The sequence below is a fragment of the Schistocerca piceifrons genome, chromosome 1, assembly GCF_021461385.2.
Source record: "Schistocerca piceifrons isolate TAMUIC-IGC-003096 chromosome 1, iqSchPice1.1, whole genome shotgun sequence".
Taxonomy (NCBI): Eukaryota; Metazoa; Arthropoda; class Insecta; order Orthoptera; family Acrididae; genus Schistocerca; species Schistocerca piceifrons.
The window spans coordinates 123704114-123720254 of record NC_060138.1 but is presented as its reverse complement, the minus strand read 5'-3'; the positions used below and the strand labels follow the sequence as shown (position 1 = coordinate 123720254).

Sequence of the window (16141 nt, the reverse complement as noted above, 5' to 3'; positions counted from 1 at the left end):
TACAACTTGTACAGAAACCAGACAGGTTCAAATGGCTCTGAGCACTATGGGACTTAGCTTGTGAGGTCATCAGTCCCCTAGAACTACTTAAACCTAACTAACCTAAGGACATCACACACATCCATGCCCGAGGCAGGATTCGAACCTGCGACCGTAGCGGTCGCGCAGTTCCAGACTGTAGCGCCTAGAACCCCTCGGCCACCCCGGCCGGCAAACCAGACAGGAGTTCAAAGAACACTAAAGGGAGGTCATAGTTGAGAAGGGAGTGAGATAGGGTTGTAGCCTACGGTAGATGTTATTCAATATTTACATTGAGGAAGCTTTGAAGAAAACCAAAGAGAAATTTGGAATGGTAATTAAAGTTCGGGGAGAAGAAATAAAAACTTGCAGTACGTTTAAAAGAGATTATAAAATGAACATTAATAAAAGTAAAAAAAAAAGCGTCATGGAATGTAGTCGTGGTCGAGTTAAAACAGGCGATGCTGAAATGAGACGCTAAAGGCTTAGATGTGTTTTGCTATTTGGGCCAAAGTAGGAAAGATACAAAATGCATACTGGCAACAGCAAGAAAAGTATTAATATAAAGAAAAGTATTAATATAAATGTTATGAAATATTTTCTTAAGGTATTTATCTACAGTGCTGGCTTGTGTGGGAGTGAAATGTGCACGACAAGCAGTTCAAACAATAAGAGAAACTTTTGAAATGCGGTGCTACAGAATAATGATGAAGATTAGATGGATAAATCGAATAACAAATGAGGGGGTAATGAGTCAAAATGGAAAAAAAGGAATTTATGCCACAACTTGACTATGGGAAGGGCTCGGCTGAAAGAACACATTTTGAGTCCTCAAGGAATTGTCGTTTGGCAATTAGGGTTAAAATTTTACGTGGAGCCCAAGGCTTGAATTGTGTAAGCAAGTACAAACAGTGTAGTTGCGGCATTTACCAAGAGATGAAGGGGCTTGCACAAAACAGACTAACGAGTTGCATCGAACCAGTCTTCGGACTGAAGATCAGAATGACAACAACAAGGACAAAACACATGTTATTACATTACAAGAAGGAGAAAAATGGGTCAGTGGACTTAGTTTAGCACTTTACTCACCAGCGGAATAAGAGTTTTCCAGTAAGAAGGCGCAGGTGTCAGAAGCGTGGGTGCATGCCGCGCTGGCCCGCGTCCCAGTGTTAACTGGATGCTGGCGAGGTCAGCCTGCCCGTAGCTCTCGGCGTCTTATCATTCTCATGTCGGAGCGCGTTACGTGCTGCTCGATGTTTGGCCGCAACGCTGATTACGAGGCGACAACTTCACCGTGGTCCCGCCTCACCTGATGCCCGCTCTCCGGGTACTCACGAGATTGTACTCCTACGACATGCCGTAGCGGCGCCGTGACAGACTAAGCTGGCTGCGAGTTTCGGTTGTTGAAAACCCGAAAACAGGTAGATGCTGTATTTTACACATGCAATGAGAGGGTAGACACCAGAGGGTGTTCACTGTTACGGACGGCTCACGCTGGACGTTACATCCATTGCGTAGAAACATTGTACAATAGTAGTCGTCAAACTTTCTTGCTTAAGAGACAATATTCATATTGTAGGACGACACCTCGGGCCCTGTAGGAAAGGGTGGGAGGGGGCAGGGTGTAAAGTGGTTTTTCAAAGAGAAATTAAATTTCCATGAAACCATGGTTACTCATAGCTTACCACGCATCCATTTTGAATCTGCATATTACATATTTGTATAAGGTGTCACACCAAATATTTTTAAGTGAATCAGAAAATAACATATTGGAACTATACTCATGCTCATGAATTAAGGATAATGCCGATGCATGCTGAAACAACGCTCTGGTGGGCAGTTTGCGGGTTTAAATCACCACGGGGTATCACCATGCGGTGCATCTGACATGCGGCCGTCGCACGGTGGCGCTGGCAGCAGTCCACATATGCAGAGGTGTGTTGGTGCATGTCAGAGTACGGAGCAGCGACTAAGTGTGCAGACGTTTTCAGACGTGAAGCTTCTTGGCAGATTAAAACTGTGTGCCGGACCGAGACTCGAACTCGGGACCCCCAAGCTGTGGCTAACCCATGTCTCCGCAGTATCCTTTCTTCCAGGAATGCTAGTTCTGCAAGGTTCGCAGGAGAGATTCTGTGAAGTTTGGAAGGTAGGAGAGCGTGAGTCGTGCTTGGATAGCTCAGTTGGTACAGCACTTGCCCGCGAAAGGCAAAGGTACCGAGTTCGAATCTCGGTCCGGTACACAATTTTAATCTGCCAGGAAATTTCATATCAGCGCACACTCCGCTGTAGAGCGAAAATTTCATTCTAGGTTCCAGATGTGCTAATGGTGACAGTGTGTTAAAAATGGTCCAAAGAACACACACTGATGACGTTATGAGGGGTAGAATACTAGGGCGACTGGCGGCTGGTCAAACACAGCAGGTCGTAGCACGGGCCCTCCGTGTGCCACAAAGTGTGATCTCAAGATTATGGCAACGATTCCAGCAGATGTGTCCAGGCGCTACAGTACGGGACGGAGTACTGCAGGTAGCCTTGCTCGGGACCTTACCGTAGCCACTGGAACTGTTGTCTCCAGACACACAGTCTACAGACGACTGAACAGACATGGTTTATTCGCTCAGAGACCTGCAAGGTGCATTCCACTGACCCCTGATCACAGGAGAGACCGTAAAGGCTGGTGTCAAGGACAAAGTACTAGGAATTGGAACAGTGGTCCCAAGTTCACGGTCGACTCCAGGTATGGTCTGAACAGTGATTCTCGCCGGGTTTTCATCTGACGTGAACCAGGAACCAGATACCAACCCCTTAATGTCGTTGAAAAGGACCTGTATGGAGGTCGTGGTTTGATGTTGTGGGGTAGGACTATGATTGGTGCACGCACACCCCTGCATGTCTTTGACAGAGGAACTGTATGTAACATGTCAGGTGTATTGGGACGTCATTTTGCATCAGTACGTCCGCCTTTTGAGGGGTGCAGTGGTTCCCACCTTCCTCCTGATGGATGATAACGCACGGCCCCACCGAGCTGCCATCGTGGAGGAGTACGTTGAAACAGAAGATATCAGGCTAATGGATTGGCCTGCCTGTTCTCCAGACCTAAACCCCATCGAGCACGTCTGGGATGCTCTCGGTCGACGTATCGTTGCTCGTCTTCAAACCCCTACGACACTTCAAGAGCTCCGACAGGCACTGGTGCAAGAATGGGAGGCTGTACCCCAGCAGCTGCTCGACCACCTGATCCACAGTATGCCAACCCGTTGTGCGGCCTGTGTACGTGTGCATGGTGATCATATCCCATATTGGTGTCGGGGTACATGTGCAGGAAACAGTGGCGTTTTGTAGCACATGTGTTTCGGGACGGTTTTCTCAACTTATCAGCAATACCGTGGACGTACAGATCTGTGTATGTGTGTTCTCTACGTGCCTATGCTATTAGCGCCAGTTTTGTGTAATGCCACGTTGTGTGGCACCACATTCTGCAATTATCCTTAATTTATGAGCATGGGCGTATATGCATTCTTCTGAAGGCTTACATAGTGACCAATTTTCCGTACCTAAGCGTGTACTGTGGACACTGACAACGCATTTCTGAGCTCAATTTCTAGGCGCATTCACGCCCTAGTATCAGAAACAATAACACGCGGGTGCAGAAGACCGTTTTCAATCGGACTTTATCGTGTTGGGTCAAGTATAACAGAACAGCGACGGTTTTAAATAATGTAACTTAATTAATTGAAAAATTGCCACAAAGGGATAGAATTGCGGATGATGGGTTTGTATACAAAGTGGTTTAGAAACCAATTTTTGTATGTTGTATTATGTACGTAGGCAGCAACAGAATCATTTTGCTGTCAGCCGCAAACGTGGTACTCCCAATTTTTTCAATAGTGTTTCGAGAAAAGAACGTCTTCTTCCCTCCAGGGATTGCCATTTCAGTTCCCGGCAGATTTCCCTAATATTTGCGTTCTGATCGAACCTACTGGTTACAAATCTAGTAGCACGCCTCGAAATAGCACCGATGTCTTCCTTCAATCTGACCTGCTGTCGACCATTTGGCTTTCTTATTATCTGTCATACGTGCTCGTCCCATCACATATCGCTTTGCAATGTTACGCCTAGACATTTAATCGAAGTGACTGTATCAAGCAGTACACCACTAAAACTGTATTCGAACATTACAGGATTTTTTTCCCCCTATTCATTTGCATTAATTTAAATTTTCTACTTTTAGACCAAGCTGTCATCCGCAATACCAAATAGGAATCCTGTATCCTCCTAAACCAACACAACAACGACACTTTCCCAAACACAACTGCGTCAGCAGCAAACAGTAGCAGATTCCTTTACACCCCATCCGTCGGATCATTTATGTATAGAGAGAATACGAGCAGCCCTATCGCAGGTGCATGGGGCATTCCTGACGGTACCTTTGATGAACACTGGCGGAGGACATCAAAAAAGTTCCAAGAAGGGCAACTCGTTTTGTATTATCGTGCAGCAGGGGAAAGAGTGCCACGCATATGATATTCGAATTGGAGTGAGAATTAAAAAAAAAACGTAATTTTTCGTTGCGGCGAGATGTTTTCACGAAATTTCAGTCACCAACTTTCTCCTCAGAGTGTGAAAATATTTTCTTGGCGCCCACTTATAATGGGAGAAACGATCATAATAATAAAATAAATAAGAACTCGCACGGAAAGACTTAAATTTTCGTTTTTCCCACCTGCTGTTCTAGAGTGGCACGGTAGAGAAATACCTTCAAGATGGTTTGATGAACCCTCTGCCAGAATTGCAGAGTAATCACGTAGCTGTAGGTGTAGGGTTTAACGTCCTGTCGACATCCATGTCATTAGAGACAGCCGGCAGGTAGGGAGACAGCAGAAGTCACTGATATTACCAGTAAGTTTCAGGTGACAATACTATCTGCCTTTGTTGCCCTTGTAGTTTGGGGTGGAGTGTTCACATCGTCTTAACCGCGAACTGCGTGCAATAGAACCGCATGCCTTTCCGCACCGTTTATTTGTTTGGTTTTTTGTTTTAGGAATTATCCCCAGCATTACTAATACGTACTAAAAGTCATAACCACCTTTAATTTGCAGCGACATCATAAGTTTCGTGTGGGATAGCATCAATGAACCAACCCTCATGATGTGAGAACAGAGATCTTAATTTTTACACTTCTTTAGAAAACCCTTTTGAAGTTATTGAACTATTGCAGTAGATGTACAAGGTCGAAACACCTTGATGCACGCAGTTTATTTCGCTCAGTCGACATTGTTCTAAACAACTTTAGTTACTGTATGTTTTTATCTCTTCTATCACCATGTCAACCTGCTTTAGTCAATCGAGTACGTTACAAACATGATTTGCATCCAGAGAAAACGGGCAATCTGTAAGGGTTTCTCAATACTTTTTCGATCCATTGAATCTTAGAGAAAACTGACCTTCACCGACGTCGGAAACGTCACAAATATTCATTTTATTCGTAAAACTGGTTGTAATTCTGAGGTAGTGCTTATTTCACGTCATAGGAATGACGTCACAACCCATCACGATAAAGAAAGACCCGCAAGTGAATGTGGGCAGCAATGTGGAGACAATTGAAGAGTGTTGAGGTAGCTGTACCAGTGATTCTGATTATTCGATTTTATTAAGTACGTTGTTTTTGTACTGAACAAAAATAAGCAGACATTACTCGAACTTACCAGAATGTATTTTCAGTCTTAAGCGAAGTGTGAGCTGATCTGAAGCAGTGTGCACTGATCTCAAACTTCCTGGCAGTTTAAAACCGAGTGGCCTTTTGAGGACAAGTACTCTTCCGACTGAGCTACCAAAGCACGACTCACAATCCGTCCTCACAGCTTCACTTTCACCAGTACCTCGTCTCCTACTTCCCAAACTTCACAGAAGTTCTCCTGCATACATTGCGGGACTTGCACTCCTGGAAGAAAAGATATTGCGGTGACATGGCTTAGCCACAGCGTGGAGGAGTGTTTCCAGAATGAAATTTTCACTTTGCAGCGGAGTGTGCGCGGAGATAAATTTCCTGGCATATTAAAACACTGCGCCGGCCCGAAATTCGAACGTGGAACCTTTACCCAGGATGCGCGGGTAAGCCATGCCTACGCAATATCCTTTCGCCTAAGAGTGCTAGTTCCGCAAGGTATGCGTCAAATCTCTTTGACGTGTGTACGGTAGAGCATGTACTGGCCGAAGTCAAGCTGTGAGGGAGACCGTTAGTCGTGCTTGCGTAGCTCACTCGCCAAAATTCCAGGGTTCGAGTCCCAGTCCAGCACTGAGTTTTAACCTACCAGTGAGTTTCATTGCTCAAAGCTTTTGCTTTTTACTTATAAAGACCACTTCTGCCGTAAAATGGATCCATGCGCCTGCAGGCCGGGACAATCAACGACTACAAGATGAGCATATCCATGGGAGTTGCAGATTTGCGAATCTGCTGATGGGTGCGATATCAACAGCACGTCAAGTGTACTCTGGAAGAAAGTTTTGGCGTTGATGGGAAGGCGGCGCCAAGACCTCTTGTTAAATCACTCTTGTTGTGTTTAGTTGTAACATAATTTTTTTTGCATCGTGACTACTTAATCCTAACCCGCCCAGTTAGCCGAGTAGTCTAACGCACGGATTTCCGGAACGGGAAGGAGCGCCTGGTCCCCGGGACGAATTCGCCCGGCGGACTTGTGTCGAGGTCCAGTGAGCCGTCCAGTCTGTGGATGGTTTTTAGGCGGTTTTCCATTTGCGTCGGCGAATGTGGGCTGGTTCCCCTTATTCTGCCTCAGCTACATTATGTCGGCGATTGCTGTGCAAACAAGTTTTCCACGTATGCGTACACCACCATTACCCTACCACGCAAACATAGGGGTTACACTCGTCTGGTGTGAGACGTTCCCTGGGGGGTCCACCGGGGGCCGAACCGCACAATAACCCTGGGTTCGGTGTGTGGCGGCGGAGGGGTGAAGTGGACTGCGGTAGTCGTAGTGGGGTTGTGGACCACTGCGGCTGCGGCGGGGACGGACCCTCTCCGTCGTTTCTAGGTCCCCGGGTAACATACAACAACAACTTAATCTTAATTTTGTTGCTTGCTTTTTTTTCCTTCGTGAGTCATTACGGAGCTTGTGTCACAAGTTCATTTTATTCCTACCTGTTGTCTCCCGTGAAAGAGACCACATATGTGAAAAAGAAATTTTATTTATTGACGAATTCGTCTCGGGAAAACAGTTGAGTAATATGTTAGTTTCGGAACGACATTTCATCCAGTTTTACTTCTCACCTTCTGGTGAACATGATATTCAAACATCTGTGCGCGATGCATGGACTCAGTTGCAGGCTGCCTATCTAACGACTTCTAGGGGAAAATAATTTTGATTTTCAATATATCATGTAAAACTTTAAAATGCTGTCGTCATTTAATCATTAAGCCTTACATTAAAGGTTTGACACAATAAGTCAGGTATCAAAGTCTTCAAGCAGAATAACTCTCTTCGCGGAACCGACCCAGACTATAGTCATCCAGCATTTTACAATGAGATTTTCAACAAACTTTACACATAACTCCAAACTTTTTCGAAACTTTTTTCCTCACTGACAACTTCTTTTGTATCCCGCCTGGAAGTTCTGGTGGGTCTGCTCCTGAGATCTGCAAATTAGGCCGAATGAAGGAAGTGAGTAGAAGCAGGTGAGGTAAAGGAGTTCGGTACTGCAAGTAAAGTTAAAGCTCCTTTACTGGTGTATAAACATAAAAACACATTACGTAGGTGCGAAGCCGTTCATGTATCAAAGCTAACAGTTACTAGAAGTAACAAAGGCAAAGTCTATAATGGCTAGCCCCCCCTACAAGTAGAAGCTAAGTTGATAGGTCGTCTGCGCTTGATCAACTGGAAGAGCGGCGCTCGTTGAGCTCCACAGCGTCGGCTAGAGGGCGCTGTGGTCGGCGTAGTTCGTCCGCTCTCGTAGTGCCAACATACGAGCGTCCACCTACGCTGTGGCATCTGAACTATCGATACCACACCTTCCACAAAACAATGAAGGGAAAAAAAAGCTTATCGCTTACTATATTTTCGCTGTTAACACATTGAAACTGCAGCATCGGGCACGACATTTTAATTCTTTACTTCTTTACTGCTAACTCTATTCCCAACACACTTTCCAGACAGTACCCACATATACCACTTAATGTACCTGCAAAATTACATCATTGTACGACACACAATACAGGAGATATGACGTCATAAACATTGAGACGCTTGAAAATTTTTGGGTTTTGCGACTTTAACCAAAAAGTTTACGCACGCATAAAGTCAAATATTTGACACACTAGCTAATTTGTAAAGTAAGCAGACTTTGAAGCTATTTTATATACAGGGTGGTCCATTGATAGTGACCGGGCCAAGTATCTCACGAAATAAGCATCAAATGAAAAAAAAACCTACAAAGAACGAAACTCGTCTAGCTTGAAGGGGGAAACCAGATGGCGCTATGGTTGGTCCGCTAGATGGCGCTGCCATAGGTCAAACGGATATCAACTGCGTTTTTCTAAGTAGGAATCCCCATTTTTATTACATATTCGTGTAGTACGTAAAGAAATATGAACGTTTTAATTGGACCGCTTTTTTCACTTTGTGGTAGATGGCGCTGTAATACAGACGTATAAGTACGTGGTATCACGTAACATTCCGCCAGTGCAGACGGTATTTGCTTTGTGATACATTACCCGTGTTAAAATGGACTGTTTACCAATCGCGGAAAAGAGAAATTAAGGGACGATGACGGATTTTTTACACGCGTTCTATTTAGCGACGAAGCGTCATTCACCAACAGCGGTACCGTAAACCGGCATAATATGCACTATTGGGCAACGGAAAATCCACGATGGCGGCGACAAGTGGAACATCAGCGACCTTGGTGGGTTAATGTATGGTGCGGCATTATGGGAGGAAGGATAATTGGCCCCCATTTTATCGATGGCAATCTAAATGGTGCAATGTATGCTGATTTCCTACGTAATGTTCTACCGATGTTACTACAAGATGTTTCACTGCATGACAGAATGGCGATGTACTTCCAACATGATTTATGTCCGGCACATAGCTCGCGTGCGGTTGAAGCGGTATTGAATAGCATATTTCATGACAGGTGGATTGGTCGTCGAAGCACCACACCATGGCACGCACGTTCACCGGATCTGACGTCCCCGGATTTCTATCTGTGGGGAAAGTTGAAGGATATTTGCTATCGTGATCCATCGACTACGCCTGACAACATGCGTCAGCGCATTTTCAATGCATGTGCGAACATTACGGAAGGCGAACTACTCGCTGTTGAGAGGAATGTCGTTACACGTATGCATTGACGTTGACGGACATCATTTTGAGCATTTATTGCATTAATGTGGTATTTACAGGTAATAACGCTCTAACAGCATGCGTTCTCAGAAATGATAAGTTCACAAAGGAACATGTATCACATTGGAACAACCGAAATAAAATGTTCAAACCTATCTACGTTTTGTATTTTAATTAAAAAAAACTACCTGTTACCAACTGTTCGTCTAAAATTGTGAGCCATATGTTTGTGACCATTACAGCGCCATCTATCACAAAGCGAAAATAGTGGTCCAACTAAAACATTCATATTTCTTTACGTACTACACGAATATGCAATAAAAATGGGGGTTCCCGTGTAAAAAAAACGCAGTTGATATCCGTTTGACCTATGGCAGCGCCATCTAGCGGGCCAACCATAGCGCCATCTGGTTTCCTTCTTCAAGCTAGACAAATTTCGTTCTTCGTAGTTTATTCGTTTGACGCTTATTTCGTGAGATGTTTGGCCCGGTCACGGTCAACGGACCACCCTGTATAGTAGTTTCTTTTATAAATGGAGGGGATGGACTTACTTGTTAAATATAGTTTACAACTTACGTACGCAGCACGTTAAGTGGGAGCTTAAATGGACGGGCTTACTTTACTTTTCTTTCATGGACATTGCGCAACCACTGGCGCCACTGCAGGAGTTTACTAACAGCGTGCCGAACACTCGGACAGCTTGCGTGCCAAATTTCTTAACAGTGTTTTGTGTAGGCGAATATCACGAATGTGTGCATATCTTCGTGTCAACATTGTTGTCGTTGATGGTGAGAAACATTACTAGCAACACTTGCCGCCACTACCTGAGACACTGTGTAGAGGTGTGGAGTTTAATCCAGGACACTGCCGCAAATTCTGATGCACCAACAGTACGAGACCACTGGCCACATTACTAGCGCTAGTAATAGGGCGGTCGACTCGTACATAAGCGGTTCGGATTCTTGTGGTAAAAACACAACATGTGACCAGTGGTCCCATACTCTTAGTAACTACCACAATTCGCGACAATTCCCTGAATTACACTCCCAACACCTCCGCCGGGTTTCAGGTATTGACGGCAAGTGTCCTTGGCTATGAAGTCCAAAAATGAGCGACAAGTACACAGTTCCTGTTTTAGGCGCTACAGTCTGGAACCGCGCGACCGCTGCGGTCGCAGGTTCGAATCCTGCCTCGGGCATGGATGTGTGTAATGTCCTTAGATCAGTTAGGTTTAAGTAGTTCTAAGTTCTAGGGGACTGATGACCTCAGAAGTTAAGTCCCATAGTGCTCAGAGCCATTTGAACCATTTTTACACAGTTCCTTCACGTTCTTTCGCATGTAGAAAAAAATGTTGACCGGATGTGAGTAAAACTCGGCCACTGAGTGTTCCGTGCAAACTTAAATTATGGATATAGACGGTTTATCCATTCCAGCAATAGAGGATTTCGACGATTTTTGTGTGTTATCGACATTGGTACTTGCCCCACGGATTTCAAGACTTCCGAGAACGTTTTAATTCCAAGTTGAAGTGGCATCACGAACGACAAAAGAAATATTTTCTCTTTTCATGTAATTACAAACTAACAATTTTTTCTTTATTTGTACTGTGAAACCTTTCTTCTTTCCAGATTTCAAGATTCTGCGTCAAGGGGAAGTACTCTACAGGTTTCAATGAGTGAGTCTGCGAGTATCAAAATATGTGACATAACTGACCATATCTTTTGACTTTGAAAATTTGAATTAGAAGCTTAACATTTGTACACCACCCAATATCCATAGACCTCAGTATGTGACGTAAATTTCAACTTGATACGTGTACATTCCTGAGAAAAAGGGGCCTTAACGAAAAAAAAAATCGTGTGATAAAATTACAAGAACAGCTGAATGAGAAGAAAGAGTAGCTTTGAAAGAGGAAATAGTGAAGGCAGCAGGTGATCAAATAGGTAAAAACACGAGGGGTAGTCGAAATCCGAGGGTACCACAACAGATACTGAATTTCATTGGCGAAAGAAGAAAGTACAAAAATGCAGTAAATGAAGCAGAAGAAAGGAAATAAAAACGTCTAAAAAAAAAGAACTAATACGAAGTGAAAAACGGCTAAGCACATGTAAGGATTTAGAAGCATATAGCACTAGGGGAACGATAGATGCCGCCTACAGGAAAAGTACAGACGCCTTTGGAGAAAAGAGAACCACCTGCTTGAATATCAAGAGCTCAGATGGAAAACCACTACTAAGCAGAGAGAGGTAAGCTGGAAGGCGGAAGTAGTATTTAGTGAATCTGTACAAGGGAGATGTATTTGAGACCAATGCCATACAAATGGAAGAGAACGTATATGAAGATGATATAGGAGATAAGATACTGCGTGAAGAATTTGACACAGCACTAAAAGACCCAAGCCAAAACAAGGTCCCGGAAGTAGACAGCATTCTGTTAGGACTACTGATAGCCTTTGGAGAGCCGTCCATGACAAAACACGTCCATCTGGTGAGCAAGATATATGAGACAGGAGAAATGCCCTCAAACTTCAAGAAGAATATAATAATACTAGTTCCAAATAAAGCAGGTGCTGACAAGTGTGAAAATTACCGAACTATCGGTTTAATAAGTCACGGTTACAAAATACTAACACGAATTCTTTACAGAATAATGGAGAAACTGGTAGAAGCTAACCTCAGGCAAGATCAGTTTGGATTCTGGAGAAACGCAGGAACACGTGAGGGAATACTGACTATTATTTCTCATAGAAGATAGGTTAATGAAAGGCAGATCTACGTTTCTAGCATTTACTGACTTAGCGAAAGCTTTGATAATGTTAACTGGGATACTCTCTTTCAAATTCTGAGGGTAGCAGGGGTAAAATACAGGGAGCGAAAGGCTATTTACAACTTGTACAGAAACGAGATGGGCGTTATAAGAGTCGAGAGGCATGAAAGGGAAGCAATGGTTGGGAAGGGAATGAGACACGGTTGTAGCATGTCCCCAGTGTTATTCGATTTGTATATTGAGCAAGCAGTAAAGGAAACAAAAGAAAAATATGGAGTACGAATTAAAATCCATGGAGAAGAAATACAAACTTTGAGGCATGCCGTTGACATTGTAATTCTGACAGAACGGAATGGGCAGTGTCTTGAAAGGAGCATATAAGATGAACATCAACAAAAGCATAACGAGGATAATGGAATGTAGTCGAATTAAATCATGTGATGCTGAGGGAATTAGATTAGGAAATGAGACACTTAAAGTAGTAAAGGAGTTTTGCTATTTGGAGAGCAAAATAACTGAGGATGGTCGAAGTAGAGATGATATAAAATGTAGACTGGCAATGGCAAGGAAAGCGTTTCTAAAGAAGAGAAATTTGTTAACTTCGAGTGTAGATTTAAGTGTCAGGAAGTCTTTTCTGAAAGTATCTGCGTGGAGTGTAGCCGTGTATGGAAGTGAAACATTGACGATAAATAGTTTAGAGGGGAAGAGAACAGAAGCTTTCGAAATGTGGTGCTACAGAAGAATGCTGAAGATTAGATGGTAGACCACGTAACTAATGAGGAGGTACTGAATAGAATTGGGGAGAAGAGGAATTTGTGGCATAACTTGACTAAAAGAAGGGATCGGTGTATAGGCCACGTTCTGAGGCAATTTAGTACTGTAGGGAAGCGTGGAGGGTAAAAATCGTAGAGGGAGACCAAGAGATCAACATAGTAAACAGGTTGAGAAGGATGTAGGTTGCAGTAGTTACTCGGAGATGAAGAGGCTTGCACGGGAAAGAGTAGCATGGAGAGTTGAATCAAACCAGTCTTCAGATTGAAAACGACAACAACAACAACAACAACAATTACAATTTCACAATTTTCGGATTTTTTTGGTTGTTCTGTAAAACCGTGCTTCTTGGCAAATTTCGTGATTTTTGGTCAACGGGAAGTAACCTGCAGGTTTTGATGAGTGAGTTTGCGAATGTCAAAATACGCGAGATAACTTGGCCGTATGTTGTGATTGCATTGACTTAGACCCTATCGTTTATTATGTGACGTAAAATTCGACTTGTTAACGGCTATCCATTCCTCATTGAAATGGTTGTGAGCAATCGGACAGACAGACGAATAACAAACTTACCCTATAAAGGTTCTGTTTTTAGCGATTGTGACATAGAACCCTAAAGAGGCGAAAGGATGAAGCAAATACTGTTGTTCTGTATGTTTGTATTCTGGAGCTTTGTCAGTAACACTCATTATGAATTTTGCTCCAGCTCCTAATAAACTCAACCACTTGCACTGCTAATTGCTTAATGGTGACAGTACACGCTGTGCCCCACATAGTCTCAGTATTGTGCAATGTGACGCAACTTTTCCTGTCTAGAGTGAGTCAACCGCCATTTGGCTAGACGTTCCCTCTCAGAGACATCTGGTTTCCGTTGGTGCTCATTGTGTATCCGCCTCTAAACAGCCCCACCAAATGTATCAGCATCCGGTGAAGGCGAGATCAATTTATGTGGTGTGATTCAGAGTTTATTGTGCACACAGTCCGAATCACATACACACACAAAGTAAATCTGAACAGGAAGTTATAAATCGGTATCTACAACTCTTAAATAAAGGTGAGATAATTACATTGCCTGTCAGAGAAACTAAAGCACCTCACTGAAACTGAACCGCCCATAAGGGTAGGACGAAACGAAATGGAGCTTCACGGGCTGAGACGATGTGTGATGTTATTTCAGTGTTTACAAAATCAAGTCAAATTTGTGAAGAACTTGGTGATATGAGTCCACTTATCATTACGACACTGCACCCCTCTGGGCTGGGTGCATGGAGGTGTTCGGTTGAGAAAGGTGTGATCAAGTCTCCTCTGAGGCAAGCTGGCCCGCAGCAGTTGATATCCTGAAACGCAAGCATTGCTTCCAACGAGATCACTCCATTATACGCAATGTTATATAAGAGGCCTGGCCCCTAGTATTTCGCTTTGCAACTACTGCCACCGCAGGTATTACGAATCGAAACTTGGAAAGATGTTCTAGACGTATGCCGATACGTATGGTTTTTCTGTATGTCTTTTGAAAGCCTGGAGGTATTTATGACATTGCAGAATTTTCATTAACAACAACTTTAAAAAAATTATTCGCTGTGTGTGATATGTCGTTCCTCAAAGTTTCTCGGTCAGGTCATGTAATACTTCAATCACTTAAGTTCACTTCTAAGTGAGATAGAATCTGGAACAAAATGTCTCGCTGGCAACTGTAAACTCCACGAGGGATTTAGGTTAATTTAGGTTCCTGAATACGGGATTCTTCAGTTTTTTGATCTGGTTTGGTGTTGACAGCACTGGCGGGGAGCTCTACTCCCCAGATACACGTATCATGGCAATTAAGTATCTATTCGCGTACCTGAACGACACGTGCCCTGTCCAACTCCTGCTGTCACTAATCCACAGAACTACTTCAGTAACAAATAAGGAATGATGGTAAAGTTCTCTTGAAATCAGAAACAGCTTATATTAGACATTGAATTTATTATACTTTGTGTTCATAGCAAACGCCTTACGACGCCTAAAGTTCATTACAGTATGTTAGCAGTCACTCGATTCCACAACTCCACTCAAGTTGGGCATTGCTTTTCTATTTCCGTCCGGTCGCCGTAAATTATTATATGTTCTCTCATTTCATACAAAACTAACTTGAATCAACAGTTATTAATGTTTTCGCCTACTTTCGATTGTCCGATTCGCGGCTGTGTACACCGTTCTCGCCTGCGACTTAATCGACAGACGACACCCTCAGACCAACTGCCACGCGCCAAATCTCCAGCCGCAAAAATCGCTCGTCTCAACAGATGGGTTAACCTGGCGCCAGCTGTGGACTCCAGTCCGGCAGAGATGAACCAGGGCAATATTCGATACGTAGGTAATCTATATAATAAAAGAAAGACGTGTTAGTTACACCTATTTATAACTCAAGAACGGCTGGACCGATTTGGCTGAAAATTGGTGGACAGGTAGCTTAGAACCAGGAGACGGATGTAGAATACTTCTTATCCCGTTCGACCGCTATAAAACGTGGTGTAACAAAAACGCATCTGACATGGAATAACAAAACGCAAATGACAGTAAACGTCTGATTATTAGTCAGGTTAGGAATCCCAGCGCCAAATCGTGAAATGAATGGCGCATTTAATCGAGAATTGGAACAGGAACGTGAATATGATCACCAGGAATTAGATTTAGTAGTTCAAACGAACGTACCCCTGAAACTTCCTGGCAGATTAAAACTGTGTGCCTAAGACATGTCTCCGCAATATCCTTTCTTTCGGGAGTGCTAGTTCTGCAAGGTTCGCAGGAGAGCTTCTGTAAAGTTTGGAAGGTAGGAGACGAGATGCTTGCAGAAGTAAAACTGTGAGGACGGGGCGTGAGTCGTGCTTGGGTAGCTCAGTTGGTAGAGGACTTGCCCGCGAAAGGCAAAGGTCCCGAGTTCGAGTATCGGTCCGGCACACAGTTTTAATCTGCCAGGAAGTTTCGTATCTGCGCACACTCCGCTGCAGAGTGAAAATCTCATTCTGGAACGTACCCCTGTTGAACCCCCAACAAAAGGAAGTTTATCGTACATTAATGAAGGCAATTGATGATGGTGGTTTATATTTCCTGGGTGCTCCTGGTGGAACTGGCAAGACATTGCTCATGTCAGTAATTTTAGCCACTGTTCGTGCGAGATCCAACATTGTGGATGCAGTTGCTTCTTCTGGAAGAGCAGCCACATTGTTAGAAGGATGCCGTACGGCTCA

At 43.7% G+C, this 16141-nt stretch overlaps 1 protein-coding gene across 2 annotated transcripts in view; it reads right to left on the bottom strand.

The window, feature by feature from the left end:
- LOC124794727 (gamma-butyrobetaine dioxygenase-like) overlaps nucleotides 1–16141 on the bottom strand; it is a 234819-nt gene that overhangs the window by 187111 nt on the left and 31567 nt on the right. The window contains exon 1 of one of the 2 annotated variants that reach the window (XM_047258333.1): nucleotides 1108–1223. The exons of the other annotated variant lie outside the window; for it this stretch is intronic. The gene's annotated coding sequence lies outside the window, so the exon portion shown is untranslated. Of the gene's footprint in view, nucleotides 1–1107; nucleotides 1224–16141 lie in introns of those variants that run through there. 2 annotated transcript variants of the gene reach the window in all.